Genomic DNA, 22,677 nt, shown 5'->3' with positions numbered 1-22,677 from the left:
GAACATTAAAAAACAAACCACGAAACACAATGGATCCCCTTCCAAGCTGCTTCAAAGAGACCTGCCATGCAGAGAGCACTTCTCTGTGGTCTATAGCAGATGTAGAGTGCAGTCTGAGACCCTGATTCCGCAAATGACTCTGTGTGCCCAGCCACACTGGGTCAGATATAGAATCAGGGTCTGAATATGATAGTGTGGGCTTTCTATCATCTATCCTGTGTGGAAGGACCACACTGGTTCTGCTATATTTAGGGCCTTCAACACTCATAAAGGAGGGGGAGTAGGATAACAGGATTTGGCCCCCAAATAATATTATATTACTAATCAAGGAAGTGGAAAAATTACTTTTCCTTTACAGTAAATTTAATTTGGTTTAGATTGACAACTGTTATTTTTGTAGCTATTCATATTTGATCCAGGGTGAAATTTCATCATTTTTCATAAAGAAGAATACCGTGGTTCTTTACAGTGACAAAGGTGAAATACATCCCTATGGGGAAAATCAAGAACTGGATCTGAATGTGCCCAAAACAGAAATTGCTCATTGTCACATTTAAAAATAGTTTTCCACTTTCAAAAACGACCTTGCATTGCTTTTCTTTCTTTAGTAAAATATTTGAGACCAGAATGCTTTTGGTGTGTGTGTGCGCACGCACAAAGCAATGACCTTTCACCAGTTTGGTTGCTAATTAGATGATTTTTTTTCCCCCATGCAGATCTCTTATATTCTGACTTAGATTAATCAGATGTGGAAGAGCAAAGACCTAGCTAGGAAATTCAGGAGGTGAAGTGTGTTGTGTGCAGCATTTTTGTGACAGAAAGTGAGGCTTTTATTTTGTCTTGGGTTAGTACAATAATTAAGGCATGCCAAATCACATGCCATTTCATGCCACATGAGTACTTTGTGTGTCACCATCATCCACATTGGATGTTCCTTGCTGTCAGTCACTTGAAAGTTTTCCTGAAGATTAAATGGCAGAGCCAAATTATTCTCTTTTCATAATGAATCTAAATGTGGAAACACCCTTTAAAAACATGATCTATGAACACTATGACTTATACACCTGACCTATAGCAAAACGTCCATTAACTTCAACGGGAGCAGGACTAGACCTTGTATAGGGAGAGTTGGATATGGGCAGATGTAGCGAAGAGAAGTGTAAATATCACTGGAAAATATCTGAAAGATGTACCAATAGTGATCTGTCTCCAGTTGTCCCCATGAACAATGTACCCTTAACTGTAAAATCCAGACTTTTCACATCTCCTCTTTCTGCATTCACAGCAAAGAGATAACATGAAATTAACCCCTCACCTACAAATTAAGACAAAAATGACATAAACATTTTAAAAGGCACCTAATACTCATAAAGAGATGTCGGAAATGTTTAAAATTAAATAATTTAAATATAATCACGTCATGTGTCAGAATTCATTCAGCAAACTATATTTGATGTTTTATTACCACTCTTCAGTCCAGATTCTGATCTTGATTGCCCCAGTGTGCACCCCTCCATTGGGTTGAATTGAATGACTGTTTCACTGAGTTGGAGGGGGCTTGCAGGGACTCATGTCTGACCTCTTTACTATTAGAGATGGCCCCTGGGCTCCATGAAGGAGAAACTCAGAAGTACGTTTTTTGCCCATTTCCTTGCAGAGATTACTTTGAAAATGAAAACCAATATAAACCGGTTGCCAACGTTGAAAGTCACTGGGATCTGTAGCAGGGGGCTGAGCTGAACCTAACCCATGTATGGAAGTAATGAAGGATTTAAGGGCAAGAGTATGTAATTTGTAGATTTTTGAAGGTTGAAAATGTGGACCTTGGGGAAAGAGAATTGGGAATGGATTGATTTTTTGGGGCAGGGGAGAATGGAGGAGGGAAACGAATATGGCATTGATGGATTTTTTTTTCAGGAGCAGGAGAAAGAAGAGAATTTCATCCATGTAGTGTTATATGTTTCATCGACAGAGATGGAAATTTTTTAAAGGAGTCCTTTATTAAAATTCTGGGAGTGCATCACTGCTCTAGATTTACTCTAGTGTAACAGAGATTAGAACCCCTTATTTTCAATGTGTCATTAACAGAATGACATAAATCAATTAATCATTAAAATTTGTAATTATCTAAATATTTACAAGAGTAGCATGTATTGATTCTCAAGATCTACATTGCCCTTTATGTCAATAGCTATATAATACATGAAAACAATAGCCAAAAAGGGAAATAAAATTAAATGTTTCCTATATGTCTATGGTGTTTTGACTTAATACAAATGATGATTAATGTAACTCCACTGTCTTGCCAACATTATACCCTCTTTTATTTACTATTGCAAAAGGTGAATAAAGATAAAATTTAGTATAATTATGCAGCAGTACACCCTCTGGAAGAAAGGAAGCATCTTGATATGATACCAGGATAAATACACTCCCTAAAACCTCTGCACAAAAAAGGGAAACCCATCTATAATTTTGGGAGATCAGAAAAGGAACCTCAATCATATCAAATACATTTTTAGCATAAAAGAGAAAGTATTTCAATATATTTGCTTCTTTTTAGGCTTCTGAGACAAATAATGGGGAAACTGAGAGCTAAATTTTTTCATGTTAAAAGGCTCATTTGCAAAAAGACAAAGTAAATGGAAGACAAATAATTTATGCAGTGAACTGCTAATCCAGCTGTTTTGCTTCTGGGCTTAATTGGATTTACCTAGAATTGATATTTGGTGTCAGCATGTGTTATATCATCAGCACAAGCTATGGTTACCAAACATAAAGAATCCTATCTAAGACAAAATATAAATATATTTGACGCATTGTAATCACTTTTTATTCATGTGTTCTAGACTTAATATCACTGTGTCATGCTATCTAGTATATATTGTCTCTTCTTAGTTATTTTCTTCTAATATGTGAAGCACCTCTGCAATATAGGAATGTAACAGCCCAATAAAATGTGTTCGAAAATGGTTTTTCATCTCCTGTTCAGCCTTCCAGGCACCTGTGCTAACTAAAAAAAGGTGTACACTGTGTCTAATGGCAGGTGTATGACATCTGAATTCTAGAGTAAGACCCACTGTTTACAGTACACACTACAATGAGACCTTTACTGTTTGTTCTGTCTGGAAATATGAAGATCTCTTCAGTAACTGAACCAGATCTGTCAGTTAAAAAATACCCCTGTATAAGTGTACAGTCAAATTTCTCTGGTGAAACTGGAAATTTCCATGGTGCTATTTTTATAGTATATGAGAAAGGTAGACTGTTTAGAAGAATAAAGTTAATTAAAGGAGCATTTAATGCATTACATACAGTCATGAGGACAGCTGGTCAAATCATCTGTTGTCACTTAATTACCTGACAAATGTAGTCTTTTTCTCTATGTGAGATGAGTGTGATTCACTATATTTAAGTATTCATCACATACTTTAGATGAACAATTTCTAGCCTATTATTATTATTTATTATTTGTGTTACCATTGTGCCGTATGGGTTGTTGGTGATCTGTTTTCTTTGACTGCTTGCTACTTGTTTTTTTGTTTTTTTGCATATGATTTTCCTAAGTCACATGTTGTTGGTTTTGCTACCTGCTTATGTGTCTGAAAATCTTTTAAAAGGAGAAAAATTAATGTCAAATATCAGGTAATGAATTGTGCACAATATGTAGGGAATGCCCTTGTTCATGCAGGGATATCCTTGTTCACATGTGAATACATTATTCACAAAAAGAACAGCCACTTGCCCCACTCTTCTCCCCCAAAAAGACGTTTGTACAAAAAAAGATGCATTTACATGACTGGTTACAAAGGGTGATGTTACATCCCTGTGCAGAGGGCCAATATAATGTCTGTGCACTCCCTGATTCCCACTTAAACTCTGTGGAACTTATGTGCCACATAGCCCTTAGCACAGGGTTTCATTTTACTCCAATAGTGAATAATAAAGGGCATGATCATGGCTGAACCAAACATTTGTGAGCACTGATTCTGTAGCATTTGACCAGCTGTGCTTATGACCCAGCCTTTAAATTCAAACTGATATTATGGCTTCAATAAAGAGACTATTGTGTTATTTTCCTTCCCTTTCCATTTTTTTCTGGCTTGTACTATCAGCCTATTTGCTGTCATTTCAGTACACACTATATTGGATAGCAATTGGAGGGTATTCAAAATCTCCAGCTTGGTATGGCCTAAAGTCCTGATGATTGCGGAGCTTCAGGGCCTGCACCATTCCCAGAAACACTCTCAGAAAGCAGGCTTTCTTTCTGCATTCCTAGCTGTTTGGCTGACATAATATCATCATGTACGATGTTCTTAGCCTTACACACTAGTATTACCACCACATTGAAATACAACGAGAAAGCTGTTCCTTAGTGATGTGCAACAAACTGGGCCTTGGCCAAGCTTTCTGATGTAGCATTGATTGCAACTCGGGCAATGTTATCTGAGCAGACATTGTTCAGATGAGTTTGAATTAAATGCAAACATGATCATCCCAAAAGCAATATAAGATTATTGTACATGATTATGTTGTGAGCTGGCAAATAGGAAAACCCAGAAGGCCCATCTTTTAAAATTTATATCACCAAAAGCCAGACAAGTAGAGCTGCCACTCCTTATTAAGCACTATAGGTAAATGTGGTTGGCTCACCAGCTGCATAATGAAGGAAGTATTTGGCTCTTTGCTACTGTTCCTAATACGGTAGAACTTTGGTCACCTTCACTCTCTGTGGGAAAAGAGGGGCAGGTGGATGTTTGCATTTTTAATAACAACTTCTGCCTTTGGGCATTCTCCAGAAATGTTGCAACCTTTGGCCTTTCATTGATGCCTTTGTAGCAGTTAAAATTTAACTTCCCCTATGAGTCTTGTTTTTCTTCATAATTCACACTGTTAATGGAACTCTGCTGATTAAACAGCCTCCTGTCAACCTACCAATAGAGGGGGACAAGGTGGGTGAGGTAATAGCTTTTATTGGATCAACTTCTGTTCGCCAACACAAGTTAGTCCAGTAAAAGATATTACCTCATCCACCTTGTCTTTCTAATATCCTGGGACTGACATAGCTACAACTATACTGCATATAACAATAGAGGGGGAGGTATTTAGCAATTTGGTTCTGTTTTGCTTAGTTACAAGCTATGCACATGCTACTGACCATGGACAATATGGAGAGTAAAGATGAGAAACATGGTAAGATTTCCTGATTGTAGAGAGACAAAGCAGAAGTTTACAATGTCCTCCTGCCCAGAGAGCTTCTAGTTGTTAGGAAAACAAAGATCAACAGGTACTGAGACCTTTTGGTGGAAGATGATATAGTGTGAGTAAGTATTTTGCTACACACTTTGCTTTTGCTTACCAGCAAGCCCCATTGACATTTACTCAAGTAAATGAGAGCAGAATTGGCCCTAAGTTTCTCCCAAAGGCAGAAGAGGTATTTTTTTTCTGCAGTGACGTACATCTGCAGATGACATTTCAGTACAGGGAACTGGTCTGTCAAGGAATAGGTGGGAGAGGAAGAGTCCATGGGGGGAAGATTTGAACAGCTTGTACACAAAAGAGTGTAGACCTCTTTCATCAATTCTGCCTACCAGCCTTTCTCCTGTTGTCCCATGCCTCTGGATACAAGATGGCATTTTTGTTCCAAATTTTAGTTCTTTTGCTTTGTAGTTTAATGATTAGTCCTGCCATTTATTAATTATAATTTAAATTATTAAAATATCCCTCTATTTATCACTTGGATAGATCTGGTCACATGATGATGGGGATATCTAGAATTGGGATGTTGGTTCAGGCTAGTTCCTGCTTCTTAACAAAAGTTTGAAAAGCTTCCAAGTAGCATCTTTTGAAATAATTATTCTGCATCAAAGAATTATCACTGAGAGATGATATATACTATAGGTCTTCAGAGACAGTATGTGACTCACGTATGCTGTACATATAAGGTACAGTGTCTGTCTACTTCCATATATGGCCCATCATTGTAGCATCTTAACACCTCACTGTATTATTCTTAGCAGAAATATTGAGGAACAAACTGTGATACTTCCAACGTGATTAGAGGACACTGGGGAAATGCATACATGTTTTAGAGTTTGTTGTTTTTTTAAGGATAAGAAAAAAAACTGAGTGATTATAAATGAGATAATGTTGATTTCTCGTGTATTTATTTGCTCATTTTAAAGATACAGAAAATAATGTGCCTGGAGATGCATATGTCTGTATAGCAGGTGGCAGGGAATTATGGGATGTGTTCAGAGCTCTGAAATATAGGGGGAGAGTGCATGTGCAAAAAGGACAGCAAAGAAGGAAAACCTTGATCAAATGTTGCAGCAGATAGCTACCAATGCTGTTCATTACCATCCAAGAAATAGTTGTGGTGGAAACTGGTGCCAACTCCATGTTTCTAATGTTTCAATTCCAGCCAAGACCATAATTTATATTCCTGTTTATTGACCAAGAACTGCTTCATTTACTGAACTAACCACGTTGTGAAGTAATCAGTCCTGTGGTTTTCTTTGACGTTGGCAAGCAAAGCAATACCCTATGAACCACTATAGATGGCAGCATTTCACAAAGAACTTGAATGACAGGGTCTTTTTCTTTTTCTTTCTTTCTTACTTTTTTTCTTCAAAGAGAAAACAGTTCTGTAATCTGTTGACAGGATTAAGAATTCCTGTTGTTTTACAGGAAGTAAATAAATCCTTATGGTATTTTTGAAACCTCAGAAGTATAAGAGAGTGGTTAGAAATTGTTTATACTATGGCAAAGGTATCAAATGAATATTTACAGCATTTAAACCATTACCTCAGATTGATGTGGATTGGTCTGAAAGACCAGCCTGTTTGCATTATCCATTTTTTGTAATACTTGTCAAACTCTTGTGCAATGGTTATATCTTTAAGGGCAGGATTTTCTTCTTTCATAGATTTACTACTTCTAAGAAGGAACAAGCCTCAGGTCTGAGACAGTGCCTCTAAAATAGAGCATGAAACTGTTGGCAGCGGAAATGAAATGTACAGTAAGTGGTTCAAAGTCAATTATTACTAACTATAGATTACTCCTACATAATTAATGTGTAGTAGGTGAGACGTTACACAACCATACAAATCTGATCAGAGTGGAACATTATGGTTATGAATGAAGAGGCACATTCATTCTATAAATTCCTGTTTTGGGGGGCTCATAACTTTCCCCAAAATTACATTTTAGGTTGAAATGTATCATACTTGTTCTCAACCTATAAGTGATCTCCCTTAAAGTTAAGGAGAGAACCATGCAAATATTTTGAACTATTGAAGCATGAAGAACATGATCTGTAAATAAATATATTTTTGTTACACTTTGTTCACTCATATGACTGAAAATTTGGATTTAAAATTATATCAGTTCAGCATGTAATTAGCTCCCAGTGAGGTCTGTGTGTTTTGCTAAAATGGAAAATAATTACCTGAAAAACAAAGAATTTATAAATGTAGAAAATGCAGTACTGCCGATGCACAATACATAATTCTTTAGAGATGTAGGCACTTAACAAATGCAGTTATTCTATTATGCATGCAAGCAAATGTAACCAGATGCAAGTAAACATTAATGTATCTGAGTATCTGCTGAAACCCCAACCAGTGCTGGATTCTGGATTTCTCACACACCCTAGCAAACTACCCATTTATCTTTCTGTTTTTCTCATAGTAATCACTGTTGGGTCTCATTTAATTCTTCAGTTTTACAGAAATTTCATCCAAGAGGACAAAGCTAGTTTGACAGTCTTTCTGCTGGTCATTTTAATATTTTGTATGCTCTGTTAGCAGAGAGCATGAGGATTTTGAGTTGAATAGTAGAGATGTGTAAAGTATCTCACTTCTAAATACTCAAAATGCACCTCTCTGTGAGTTTGTTACACTTCAGCTGGAAAGGCAGTAGTTGACCTGAAATGTTTTGGATCAGCAAAAAGTTCATGGAGGTTCAATATAACTATTCTTGGGCAACTCGCTGGTATGTTTCAAGTATCATCCTGACTTGCTCATTGGCTGAAATCTTGTGGCATGCCATCTACTTTCCTGATTTGTTGAGCCTACACCATATGCTCAGAAGTCAGCAGAATCTATTTTGATTTGCTTTCTCAGAGGCTTCAGTTTGTGTGCTGTTTCTGTGCTAGTCAGAGAAAAAAAACAACTAGTGACTATATAACTTTTCCCATATTCCAGATATTAAATGCGATGATGATTATGCAGCTTTGGAGCTGATTTAGTTTTCCATCATTGGAGGTTTTACATATCTCATTCAGATGCATTAGTCACATATATTTTACAAGGGGAGCAGCCTGCTGAGACTTAGTTCTGTTGTGTTGTGGTTCTGTTTATATTAAGATTGGCTACTGCCCTGCTTAATCCCCTTTTCTTATATAACCTGGGAGCTGACTTCTTTTTTCCAGTATTTGCTCCTCTAACTGAGTCTCACGTATATTATTACTAGCTTGTGTTGAAAGGGGAACATAATCCCGTTCTGAGTAAACCTGCTTCTGTAATTTTGTGGCTTCAGATGAAGAGGTCAGCAACAGCAGCAGTACAGTAGCAGAAACAGTCTTACATTCAGACAAGAGAAGGCATTTTTCCCAATAGCCACCATTATCCAGTGGCTGTAGCTGGACATGAGGACCCACAACATAGGTGCAGTGCTTAAGATCTGACCTTTCAGTTCTGCTTGAAGACCTCAGATAGCTGACGGCTACAAAGTTAGGTGCAATCTACTAATCCTAACCGAGAGGTACAAGCATTCTCAGATGTGCTGATCAAATCCAGAGGCTATTGCATAGGCAGTCCACAAATAGGATGAGACTACCAAGCTGCTGCCATATTTGGATGTTTCTTCTGAAGCTGCAGTGCATCTGGAAGTAAGTGACCATACTGACACAAAGCCCATGAATAACGATATGGAGGAAGAGAAGGAGCATACTAATGGAGTATAATTAATAACCAAATATATTTCCAAGAGGAGGGTTGGGGTGGAGCAGAAACCACCTCATCTCAATGTCCTGAGACAGTGCCTGTCCTTCTGTTGCTCAGAAGACCAAGCAGCAGCGTCAGCTACATCAAACTACTGCTGTTGCAGCTGTTATTCTTGGTGCCTTCTAATGGCCATCACTGACGTCATGATTAAATTGGCAGCAGCAGAAGGAACATGGGGAAGGGAAAGCTCATCCTCAGGCCTGCTACCATGTCTGTGCATGGAGTGAACAGGTCTGATTCAGCAATGCTTGTCTTAACAGCTTTGTAATCCCGCTCGGGGACTAGACCACAGGTAGAACTCTGCAGGTGCTACTGTTTTTGCTGCTGTTGCTTTGAGTTTGGAGTTGTGTGTAGATCTTCTCATGTACTCTGTGTCTGCCTTCTTGGTCTTCCTCTTGGTAATGTTTGCTGAGGTATAATGCTTCTTACCTTGTTGTTCTGTCTGCCTAGCTTAATTTCCATAATACTTAACCCATAGTCCCATTGTTTGGTCCCAAGCTGACAAAAATGTTGGCACTCAGTTTACTGATTTTCTTATTAGTTGGCTATGATGTTATTTGGTCACTGGTCACCTCACAATCACAACACATATGTGGACCAGTTGGCAGACTACTGACCCTATAAGTGAATGGGGAGGTGGAGGGTGTGTGTGTGTGTGTGTGTGTGGCCAATCCTGCAGCAGCAAATAGCAGATTGCCACACTGTGTATGTACAGTTTTCAAGATTCTCTTCGGGCTTGATTATGATGCCTCTAATTGGGCTATGTAGTGTTTTATTTGGTATGTTTCAGTGGAACCATTTGTAAAGTAAGGTGCTACCCCAAAAGAACAGGGGTTGTAGAATTGGTACCACACTCCATATAATCTGTTTCGCAAGCTGAGGTGATGGTAGGTAAGTTGATCAGCTTCTTTCTGTCTCCTGGGTTTGTAGCTTCAGGAAATAGGACAATTTTTGTGTGTGTATGGTGAGTACATAACAGTGGCTTTGTCCATATGTTCTGCTTTTCACACTTTATGAATTCAGATGTGTTTTAAAAAACCCAATATGGACCTATTTGAAATGTTTGAAATTTTGAATGAAGGTAGCTTTTCACAGTTTAACGTGCTTCCATGTCTAAAATACCCAACGTGCTTAAGTTTCTCAGAAAAGCAAGACTAGTGGAGGGATGGTATTATGGTTAAGGCACTGGACTGAGAGGAGACATAGGCTCAAATCCTGTCTCTACCACAGACTTCTCATGTATTCAAGGCAAGACAATCTCTCTGTTCCTCCATCTGTAAATTGGTGATAACAATATTTTTTCCTTCTCTTTATCTATTTAGATTACAGGGACTGTTTCTTACTCTGTATTTATACAGTGCTAGCACAATGGAGCTTGGTTCCAACTGGGGACATTAGGCCCTACTGGATTGCAAGTAAATAATAATAAAATACTACAAGGGTTCTGTGATAATAATGTAACTGAAATAAATTGCTGCGTGAACCAAAATTGAGTTTTCAACATTAAAAATCTTAGCCACAATATTGACGAGTTATAGAATTTTGCATTGAATATATTCCAACTTGAGCACAGACGTCATCATTACAAAGCTGCCTGCACGTGGAGGGATGATTTGGTGTTAAGATATCAATGTTCCTGAATCTAAAGCCCTCACTCATGTTGAATGGCACTTTTGCTAGCCAACACAAGTACAGCCATATTGATCAGGACACGCAGTAGAATGGAACACAGTCACAGAGATGGATTTTAAAGTGCAAGCCACAACTGTATTAATTTTTAATGGGTGAAAAAATCAGGTGTTTACTTTAACCTAGTGTGGTGTTAAATGAATATTCGATATTCAAAGTCAGCCCTTTTCAGTCTAACCCTAGGATTAAGCTCAATTCTGACTCCTCTTCCCTACTCCACCCAGAGGGGGAATGAGATACACCTGAGCATTACCTCAGTCTGTAAAGACTAACAGTCTCTCATTCTTCCTGAAGGCTAATGGGTCTTTTACTCATGTTTACCAATGGGAGTTAGCCCTTGAGCCTCTCACCTGCATTTGATGCCCGCAACAAGTTGCATTGAAGTTACGAACTCCACTCATATATGTACAATTTTTACATTCCTGTCCATATGTTTTATTAACCTAAAACCAGGCATCTAGGCTGCTGTAAAGAAGGTGAAGAAATCATTGGATACCCTGCCAGTTTTGACCTGAGGGGAAAATCTTTCCTGATCCCCCAAACTGGCAATTGGTCAGATCCATGGCACCTTGAAACACAGTTCAAACTATACCTCTATTATAGAGTAGAGCAGGCAGGGCAGGGCAGCAGCTACCGTAGTATGTCCGCTGCATGCACTGAGGGATTCATATACATCAAGACCAGATGGGAGGGTGTGAGAGACAAATCAGCTTGCTTGTCTGCTCCACAGCCTAGCCAATGGCAGAAGGAACAGGTGGAAAAATCTCCTCCTCCCTCACCCTCCCATTCAGGCACGATGCTCACATGCACTCTGGGGGAGAGGGGGGAGAAGATTCTGGAGCAGCTGAACTTGTCTCTTGCTCGCTACCCCTTCTCTCAGGACCCCAGGGTTCTCTATCCCCTGCCAATCCAGTGAAACAGCTCCCTTGTTGAGGTGGTCTGGTGGGGTGAGAGGGCATTTTTCAAAGATATAGAGAGGCACTCTCAAATAAAAACCAACTGGGATTACACACGTATGAAAAATTATTTTGGGTCATAATCACAAAATTGCCATTGTCCATGTAATGACTTTGGATCAGGATCTATAAATGTTTCATATCCTGCAGACTGAAAGTTTCCACTCAATTTATTACTCATGTTAATCTGGGAAATGGAAACCGAAAAAGGGTGTGAGACAGAGAACCTCTCACTAATGTACTGACATTTATATTAATCACCAGAGTTAAAGGTATGGTTCAGCTCCTTTATACTTTGAAATCAAGCCTAAGGTCTGTAAGTTACAACAAAAACATTTGACTGCTCAACTTACTTTAAGATAGGACACTTTGATCACATGCTTGACAATGAAGATAGGGTTGTGGAAGGAAAGAATGATTTGCTGACATAAGCATACTGGTTTTCCTCATGCCAGTAAATGAAAGCTTATGATCATGAAGAGTCATTTTAGGTGTCCTTTTTCTGTCTGTCTATTTTTCTTTTTCATCTACACTGAAACAACATCATAAAAGGAAAAAGTAGCGTATGTGTTGAAGTCAAGAAACCCGATTTCTTTATTTCATTAGAAAACAAGGCTGCTGTTTCAGATGACATATTTGGTTTTGACAAAATTGTCAAAAAAAATTTAACTCCTCTTTTTTCCAGATCAGATGATTTATTTAAAACCAGCAGTGCCCTGCAAAGGAATTCCTCTGACTATTATTAAAGACAGATCTGATTTTGCAAACTCTGTGTTATTTTGAGATAAGAAAATTGCACAGAAATAAACAACTTGACATTTTACTTCCTCTTTACACTCTGCCTCCGATGCAAACCACATGAGCTAGGCACATAGGTTTGGAAATATGAAACATGACAAATCATTGTTTTGTTTTTCTTTTTAAACTTGAAACCAAAGAAATTGTACACGTCCCAATGAATTACACAGTTGAGATTCCCTAGGTAACCTTTGGTTTTTCAGAACCTATTTTATTGCTTAGAAAGTTGTTAGGCCAGAACAGTAATTGTTTATTAGGCCTCAGCATATAGTTCAAGCAAAATAATATCAAACACACTTTTTTAAAACTACCGATCCTGAACTGAGCCTATTTCCTCTTAAAGGCATAATATATCATTGAATTGGACTGTGACTGATAGACAGAATGGGTAAAATCCCTTCCCTTTGAAATTTTGCCATTGACTTCAGTCAGGCCAGGATTTCACCCAGCATGCCTATTGTTCTTCTTCGAGAGATGTCCCTGTGGGTGCTCCACTACAGGTGTTGGTGCGTCCCTGCGCCTTCGCCCGGAGATTTTTGCAGCAGTACTCATAGCGGCCACGCATGCTCAGAATCTGCCCCCCCGCTGTGACTCTAGGGTAATAGAACGCATGCGTGGCCGGTCTCCTCAGTTCCTTCTCAACCGTCCCCGGCCTGAGACGGAGCTCAGCAGACTCATTAGAGAATCCTTCACTATTGCCTTAATTATCCTTTAGAAACCAGTTTTTTCTGTCAGTTTTCTCTGTTAAAATAGTTACTTACCCAGTTTATCTTAAAAAAAAAAAAAAAAAAAAAATTTCCTGTCAGCCGCGGCTATGCCGGGCTCCACCGGTTTCAAGCGCTGTGCTATTTGTAAGGAAGCTATCCCGTCATCGGACGGGCACTACAAAAATCTATCGGGTCAGTTTCAGACCCAGGCATTGAAGCCGGCTCCGCTACCCGACACAGCCCCCCCCCCTCAAAAAAGCTCAAGAAGTCTACGAAAAAGGGCCACCTTTCCTCACCGAGCAAGACTGAGGCATAAAGTTTCTCCAGGCAGATCAACGATCTCTCTGCCTGTGATTCCTCGCCTCAGCAATTTTCACGAGCCAGGCTCCTCCGGAACAGCGCAAAAGCCGCCTGAGGCTTCAGCGCCGCCGAGAAGCTCCGGTGCCGAGGCATCAGGCTTCCAGTTGCCTGCCTCAGGGACGGCACCATTCGGCACCGCGAATGAGACGGTGCCGACATTCTACAGCACGCCTCACCCGAGGCAGCCCGACATTTCTCGCCCGGCACCGACCGCGGCACCGACGCCTGCGGGGCATTCTGACACACAGATCACAGCCAGAAGCCCCGATCGCAGGAATGCTCTTGTGCAGCAGCCTCTGTCGGCTCAGCTTTCATCTCCCGCAGGAGCTGCTTTCACTCATTTTACCCAGACAGCTGATCTGCTAGTATCACCTACCTTGCAGTCTCCGCTCATGAATGCATATTCTGTTTCGATGCCTGAGTCAGGATCTGAGCAGTTTTCCTCCAGTGAGGAGGAAGCAGATCCACAGGGAGTTTTTTCCCCATATCATGACTCCCAGCCCCGGACCCAGAGCAATAAGGGCTATGGAAATACTACCTCATCCCACTCTCAGGACCCTGCCCCTTGGGGGATGAACCCCTGGATGGCACCACCTATGCCCTACCCGCCACCATGGCAATACTGGACACCATGGACATCATACCCTCGGGAACACATGCCCCGTGGCCATTCGACCAGGCGCAACACTGATCCAGTGCCGTCTCCTAATGCATATGCTAGTGACACGAGACGCCTGGCAACACAGCCACGTTCCCAGGATAAACCTAGCCCTTCTCCTGGTCCAACAGATCCGGAGTTAGCACCGGAGGAAGCATTACTTCCCCTTCCTCCCACTCCCTCTGATGAATATACAAAATTCCAGGACCTCTTTAAGAGAGTTGCTAGTGACCTGAACATTAACTTGGAAGTGGTTCCCGAACAACAGCATGAGCTAACGAACATCCTACAGCCCCCTTCTTCCTCCAGAGTGGCACTTCCAATTAACGCAGCCCTTTTAGAACCCGCTAAGTCCATCTGGCAGACTCCAGCGACAAGCCTACCTACCTGCAAGCAAGCGGACAAGAAGTATTTTATTTCTCCAAAGGACTCTGAATTCCTTTTTACCCACCCAGCACCAAACTCATTGGTAGTGGACGCTGCGAACCACAGGGCCAGACAACAGTATTCTCGTTCTGCCCCACCTAACAAGGATAGCAAACGACTGGACCTGTTTGGTCGCAAGGTCTATGCATCCTCCACCCTCCAATTTTGCATAGCTAATTATACTGCAGTCCTGGCAAAATACGACCATAAAAACTATAATAAGTTAATGGACTTTATTGATGACATTCCAGAACAAAGAAAACAACAGTTCAGAGCTATAGTTTCTGAGGGCCAAGCCATTTCACGCACCGCTCTCCAAGCAGCCCTCGATGTAGCCAACACAGCGGCAAGATCTACCGCTACAGCGATAGTCATGCGACGGGGCTCATGGCTCTCCTCTTCCTTTTTTCCTTGCGAAGTTCAGAACACAATTGAAGATCTTCCCTTCGACGGTGACAAACTCTTTGCTGCTAACACGAATGAAGTGCTTCATTCAATGAAAGACTCCAGAACAACCCTCCGGTCTTTAGGTCTCCAGACACCTACGGCAAGAAGACGACAATATCGATACCAACCATACCACCGGCCACATTATCCCGCATTTACGCAACCTTCCCATAGACCGCAGGAACAGCAACAGCCGCAACGTCCACGACCAAGATTCCAGCGACGTCGCCCAAACTCTACAGGGGCGCCTCAACCCCCACCAGCTAATAGGCAGATTTGAAAACTTGGTCGAGGGTTTAGAAAGCAATGCCCTCACTTCAGCCAGCACACCAATCTTTGGACACCGCCTACGACCTTTTTTCCAACAATGGAGGAAGATTACCTCCGACAAGTGGGTCTTAGAGGTAGTTACAATTGGATACGTCATCCCCTTCCTCTCCTTACCTCCCACCCACCCACCCTCCCCGTCCCTCTTCAGGGACCCTTCTCACGAGCAGCTACTCCTCCAAGAGGTGCAACATCTCCTTCATCTGGGAGCAGTAGAAATCGTGCCAGAGCGACACAGAGGGAAGGGTTTTTACTCCCATTATTTCTTAACGGAGAAGAAAAATGGGGGATGGCGACCAATCCTCGATCTCAGGCGGCTCAACAGATTCATCAAAAAGCAAAAGTTCAAGATGGTGACCCTCAATACCATAATCCCAGCGCTGGAGCAGGGCGACTGGTTTTCTGCCCTCGACCTACAAGATGCCTATTTCCACGTCACTATACATCCGGCCCACAGACGTTTCCTCCGATTTACCCTTGGTTCCACACATTTCCAATACAGGGTACTCCCCTTCGGACTATCTACAGCCCCCCGTGCGTTTTCCAAACTTCTAGCTGTAGTCACTGCTCACCTCAGGAGACAAGGGGTAATAATATTTCCGTACCTCGACGATTGCCTCCTCAAAGCTTCAACATTCGACGAGGCGCTCCGGTTCACACGACTCACAGTCGAGTGCTTTCTTTCTCTCGGCCTACAAATAAACAGAGACAAATCCACATTACGCCCCACCCAGCACCTTCAGTTCATAGGCGCAGACCTCGACTCTCGGACCGGGCTAGCATCGCTCCCACCCGATCGCTACAATTCCATAAAACAACTGACCACAACTATTCGCAACAGCCCTCAGGTAACTGCCCGAGACTGCCTGCAACTACTAGGTCACATGGCCTCGTGCACTTTTGTCATCCAGAATGCACGCCTACACATGAGGTGCTTCCAAGCGTGGCTGGCAACGGTTTACAAACCGAATATGCATTCTTTAAACAAGACTCTCTCCCTGCCTACTCCAGTCAAAGACTCGCTACGTTGGTGGACCGTCCACTCCAACCTTTGTTCTGGAGTCCCGTTTCTTCAACAGGCTCCATCACGCATTCTGACCACCGATGCATCTATGACAGGGTGGGGTGCACATATGTCTCATCACACAGTACAGGGACTATGGTCACCAACCGAGACCTCCCTGCACATAAATGTACTAGAACTTCGAGCCATTCGCAACGCGTGCCGTCACTTCCTGCCACTAATCAAACATCATCACCTACGCATAATGACGGACAACATTGCTTGCATGTTTTACGTAAACAGGCAGGGCGGAGCTCGTTCCCATTCGCTGTGCACAGAGGCTATGAAGCTCTGGAATTGGTGCATTGTGAACAACATCCGGGTATCAGCTGCTTATCTTCCCGGAATCATGAACACCACAGCGGACGAACTGAGCAGACGCTTCCCATGGGACCACGAGTGGGAGATAGACGAGAAAACCATTCACAACGTATTCAGCATCTGGGGTTATCCAACAATAGACCTCTTTGCAACTGCAAAGAACAAGAAATGTCTCAATTTCTGCTCCAGAGCAGGACTGGGCAAACATTCCCTGGGGGGACACATTCATGATCTCATGGCACCGAAACCTATTCTATGCGTTTCCCCCGATACCAGTTCTCAACAGGGTTCTGATAAAAATACGAACGGATCGAGCCAAGGTGATCCTCATTGCCCCATCGTGGCCCAGACAACCATGGTTTCCCTTCCTCACCAGAATGTCAATCCAACCACCAATCTCCCTGCCGCTTATTCCGAACCTTCTATCTCAGCAGCACGGTCGTTTTCTCCACCCCAACCTGTCCATGCTTCACCTCAAGGCCTGGTTCCTACGTGGTTCTCCCAACGCGAATTAGATTGCTCCGAACAAGTTCAGGAGGTGCTCCTACATAGCAGAACGCAAGCTACTCGCAAGACCTATCTTCAAAAGTGGAAACGATTCACACATTGGTGTTCTGCCAAACATCTTTCTCCTACCTCGGTACCTCTTCCGTTTATATTGGACTATCTCTTGGGCCTTAAGCGATCCGGCCTTTCTTTCAGCTCCATCAGGGTCCATTTAGCTGCTATTACGACTTTCCACGACAAAATTGATGATACGTCTGTCTTTGCTCACGCTACTACGAAGCGTTTCCTCAAGGGCCTACAAACCTTATATCCAGACATTAAACAACCGACCACCCCCTGGGACCTTCATCTGGTACTGTCTGCCCTAACTCAGCAACCCTTCGAACCCCTAGCCACGTGCTCCCTTTTACACCTCTCCATGAAAACAGCGTTTCTAGTGGCAATTACTTCTGCCAGACGGGCAGGAGAAATAGCAGCTCTCATGGCTCATCCACCATATACGATATTTTTTAAAGACAAGGTTACCCTCAGATTGCATCCCAAATTTCTTCCAAAGGTTCACTCATCATTCCATATTAATGAACCCATACACCTCCCGACTTTTTTCCCGAAACCACATGCAAACTCCTTTGAAGCCTCAATGCATACACTAGATGTTCTCAGAGCCTTGTCATTCTATTTGGATAGAACCAAACCCTTTAGAACCTCCTCTAGACTTTTTGTCTCTGTTGCAGAGCGCTCCAAGGGCATGCCTATTTCTACCCAGAGACTCTCAAACTGGATCTCCCAGTGTATCCGACTGTGCTATCAGATGAAAGGGGTTGCACCTCCAGATGGCATTAGAACACACTCCACTAGATCTCTGGCTGCCTCCATCGCGTTCTTACGCAAAGTCCCCTTGGCTGACATTTGTAAAGCAGCCACCTGGTCATCTGACCATACTTTTGTTAAACACTATGTCCTTATTCAAGGCCCTTTATCTGACATACGCTTGGGCAGGGCTGTACTCTCGACGGCGTTCCTACCAGATCCGAAGTCCCTACCTCCTTAAGATACACTGCTTTTAAGTCACCTGTAGTGGAGCACCCACAGGGACATCTCTCGAAGAAGAAGAGGAGGTTACTCACCCTGTGCAGTAACTGACGTTCTTCGAGATGAGTGTCCCTGTGGGTGCTCCACTACCCACCCTCCTCCCCTCTACTTCGGAGTTGGGGGGCCTCCGTGGTAGAGAAGGAACTGAGGAGACCGGCCACGCATGCGTTCTATTACCCTAGAGTCACAGCGGGGGGGCAGATTCTGAGCATGCGTGGCCGCTATGAGTACTGCTGCAAAAATCTCCGGGCGAAGGCGCAGGGACGCACCAACACCTGTAGTGGAGCACCCACAGGGACACTCATCTCGAAGAACGTCAGTTACTGCACAGGGTGAGTAACCTCCTCTTTTGGTACAAATACTGTGTGATTGCACTGAAATATCAATCTATTATAAACCAAATATTAGTGTCAATATGCTAATCACTCTGCTCCTAAGCAGTAAACAGTTTTGACTTTTCAAATTTAAATGTAAAAGGTTAGAAGAATAATGTATTATGGAAAGAAGTTTCCCATAGTTAAGGTTGAAGCCATCTTTCCATTCATTATAAGCCTGATTTTGAATTTTCCTCTCCAGCAGCTAACTTTCAGTCTGGCTGAAATTTCACTGGCAGAATATTATGCCAGGGTAACATTTGTCAGGAAAGTTTGAGATAAATTAGATATGATTATTTTGTTTATTGTGGACATTAATTTCTTGGGAAGTTTTCTAACTTTTGTGTGTGTGTGTGGTTTATTATATCTTAAAAACATCATAGTCTAGGAGCTTTGTTTATTATCCTGTTGGCATCAATAAGAAATGGTGGCTTTGATTCTCTTTGGAAATTTAGCAGTAAATTAATAAAGTTACTAACTGCAGGTTATGTTAACATTTGGAACCCCGCATGCTGGAAGTGCACCTCCTGAGATGGGCATAACTTTGATTTTGCCTTGTCAGCTCATGGGCTACATTTTGTGGGAGTGACTGATTCTTTCAAGACAGCATGGTTTAGTGGAATGAGCCCAGGGCTGGAAGTCAGAGTCCCAGCTGTATCATTGACAAGGCATAACTTGTGCTGCTTTTATAATTTGTGCCTTCCAACCAAAGAACTCAGTGCACCCAAATAACAACAAATTAAATCTTATAATTCTTTGTAAGCCAGGCAAGCATTTTTATCTCATTTTGCTGAAAGGGAAAGTGAGGCTTAGAGTTGAGGTAGCTTGGCCTAGCTTGGATAGAGCAGATCCAATACTTGGGCCTAGAACTCCTGATTGTTAGTTTCATGGCTAATTCACTACACCAACTCTGAGTTGCACCTACTTACATCATCTTTGATTTTAACACTCTGTCTCTCATTCCTCATATGCAAAATGGAGATGAGACAACTTAAGTCATAGAGAGTGGGTGGATTAATTAATGTTCATATTGCATTTGGCAAATTTAAACATTGTTATGTATGAATGGTAGATTCTCCATAGTTAAGGTTATGAAAAAGGGCTGCATGATTTGGAAAACTCCTATCCCCCAGTCCTCTCTATCTTCAAGAGGAGACACTCAGATACTATGGCTCTGGAGCCCATATAAGTACTGAGGTAAAAAGGCATATAGGTAGACAGACTTTCTAAAGTATCTCACATACAATATAATGGAAAGGCTAAATGTGTGGATGTCTCATCTTCTGGTTAATAATCAAAATAAGAAAATAGTTCCAGTACTGGGATGGCTAATAGAAAGTTCTTATTTGGCTTAAGTAACAGGGGTTTATGCTTTTGGAACTGGTATTTCTAGAGTGTGTCCCCATTGATGACCATGTTGTCTGAATTAATGTAGTGGTCCTCTCCCAGAGGACTATATTTGAGGAGAAAGTTTCTGGGTAATCCTTCAAGGCAGTTTTCAAAAATCAGTGATTTGAACTTTTGAAAACATTTCCCTGATTTATTTGTATATTTATCATTTATTTGATTGGCTTTACTATATAATATATAGGATGAGTGATTCATTGAGTCCACTGTCCTACCTCTTGTAGTAGCCAACAGCTTTGTTACAAAGGAAGGCAAAAAACAGATTTAATAATTAGAGCTTGTCAGGAATTTTTTCTCAGAATGATTTTCTAGTTGAAAAGGCAGTTTCTGCAAAATAAAACATTTTCTTGGCAAAATTTTGCCAAAACTTTTGATTTTCTTTTAGGAAAATCTAAGGGAAATATTGGGTCAGGTTGATCCAAATCAGAATAGTTTGAATAAGTTTCAACAAACTTTTCCCTATCAGCATATTGCCTTGTGGGAGTTGTAGTTCAAGCTCCCATTCTCTCTTGAAAGCTGGTCTCCCTGGAGGACTACATCTTGTCATAATGAACTTTAAATGAAGCATTTCAGATCAGTTCAATAAACCAAAATGAACAATTTCAATTTCAGGACTGTTTAGTATTACATCAATAGCATCTTGTTAAATTGCTTGTGATAGATGCAGGGGCTATCAAAGATGTGCATACCTGCAATACCTGTTGCCTCCTTTCTCCTGACCTATACATGGAGGGAATGTCTGAGCTAGGAACATCGAAACATCTAGCCCCTCTCTCCTTCTTCTGCCTGATCCCCAAGGAAATCAGAGTAAGAGGTCACAATTGCTAGTAGCTCTTGCTCTAGTGCTTCCCTAATGAAGCATGAGGGAAGAAAAGAAGCAGGAAGAAGAAGGGACTGTACCAAAAAAGTAGGGAGAAAATGTATGCAATGGGAGAGCATAAACTGAGAGTAAAGGGAACAACCTGGGAGGCCCAGTTAAATATCTTGTCTCAGCCCCAGTACTTTCTGAACATGTCCTTCGTTCTGCTGCACACTTCCTGTGTCACCCTGGGCAAATTCACTTACCCCCTTGATGTATCAATTTGTATCATCTGCGAAATAGGGATAATAATATTTCCCTACTTCATAGATGTGCTTTGAAGATACTTCAGTAATGGTTATAAAGTGCTTTATATTCTGAAGTGGAAAGTGCTGTTTAGAAGTTGCTAACTAATATATGCTAGTCACCTATTAACAGCAGCTGAAATATGTAACTTTGGGTAGCTCATCATCTGCATAAGGCAAATGCAGCATTGCTGCATGAGATGGTTTCTTGGAGACTAGTATCATATAAAGCCTTTTTCCTGTATTATATTAATAAAGCTGACTAACATTGGTTATTTGGTCTCTTGAGTATATTTCATAATGAATCAAAGTGTGGTCAAGCAATAGACCTTACAATTTATCAACAAATTGATGAGCCAGCCAGGAGTCATCTAGCCAAAACATCAGTCAGACCAAACAATGTGGGGTTGTGACCTAACTGTTTGGAGGATGCTAATGCTCAGTAAGAGGTGGGGTGCTAGTTCGCGTTAATCTCACATATACTCATGCAGCTGGCCAGGTCAAAGAGCACTATAAGCACTCAGACAATTCCAATACATGCAGGAGGTGCTACTGTAATTTTTCATAATAAGCGCTACTACAGCAGAATGGCTTTTTAAAAGTAACTGATTTTATAAATAGTGTATAATAAAGCACTTTAGGCAAAATGCCAATACTTTAGGAATCTCTGGGTAAAAAAGGCACATTTAAGTGTATACATAGAAATTAAAGTATGTTTCTTGGCTAAATGCCAGACATGGAATAAAAAGAGAGGGAAAGAATTCTCTCTCAGAAATGCCCTATAACAAACTTAAAGCCATGACAAATGAAAGTGAGAGACGGGAGACATTGAAATCCTTTGTTGTACAAGTTGTATATAGTCATGTTGGTCCATCGTTTGGGCTCCATATTGTAAATGTTAACCATTGGGGTCACATATATATCTTGTTTAAATTGGAAATGGAGGAAAAGAGTGAAAAGGGGGAAAATGTGGTGCAAAATGCTATTGCAAAGCTTTGCCTCACTTGTTTAGCAAGCATTAAACAATAAAGTAAGAGAGCTGGCAAAAAACTTAAAAGTGGAACAAAATCAAAATAGAAAATTAAAACAGCAAGTGGAAGGTATAAGCAACCGCAATACCCCTCTTTCATACAGTATACGGGAAATTATAGGAAGACTAAGAAAACTGTCTGGCAAAATGCAGCCAGCAAGAGGGAAAAAAAATAGTCTAGCAAAGACAGATTAAAAATCTTAAAAAATATGTATGGAGTAGACCCAAAACAGTTAACTGCAGGAAGGAAGATCACTCCTGTAATCAAGCTGAAGTGCAGACAAAAGCAACAGGCACTTGCAGAACAAATTCAGGGTTTGAGGGAACAGGTAACAACCCTCACTCTCCTCACAGACCCAGGATAAAAACCAGAGGTCCTGGATCTCAACCCCCTGCTCTAACC

The 22,677-nt window shown here is 41.4% G+C and overlaps 1 long non-coding RNA gene across 1 annotated transcript; it reads right to left on the bottom strand.

The window, feature by feature from the left end:
* Nucleotides 1-14,821: 14,821 nt before the first annotated feature.
* Nucleotides 14,822-16,287, bottom strand: LOC128832366 (uncharacterized). Its single transcript, XR_008443973.1, has 2 exons — nucleotides 15,982-16,287; nucleotides 14,822-15,144 (listed from the first exon to the last, which is right to left on the bottom strand). It is a non-coding gene; the product is annotated as an uncharacterized LOC128832366 (long non-coding RNA).
* Between the last annotated feature and the right edge of the window lie 6,390 nt (nucleotides 16,288-22,677).

This window comes from Malaclemys terrapin, chromosome 2 (genome assembly GCF_027887155.1).
Source record: "Malaclemys terrapin pileata isolate rMalTer1 chromosome 2, rMalTer1.hap1, whole genome shotgun sequence".
Lineage (NCBI taxonomy): Eukaryota > Metazoa > Chordata > Testudines > Emydidae > Malaclemys > Malaclemys terrapin.
Note: the sequence above shows the minus strand (reverse complement) of the source record. Positions and strands in the feature narration are given on the sequence as shown.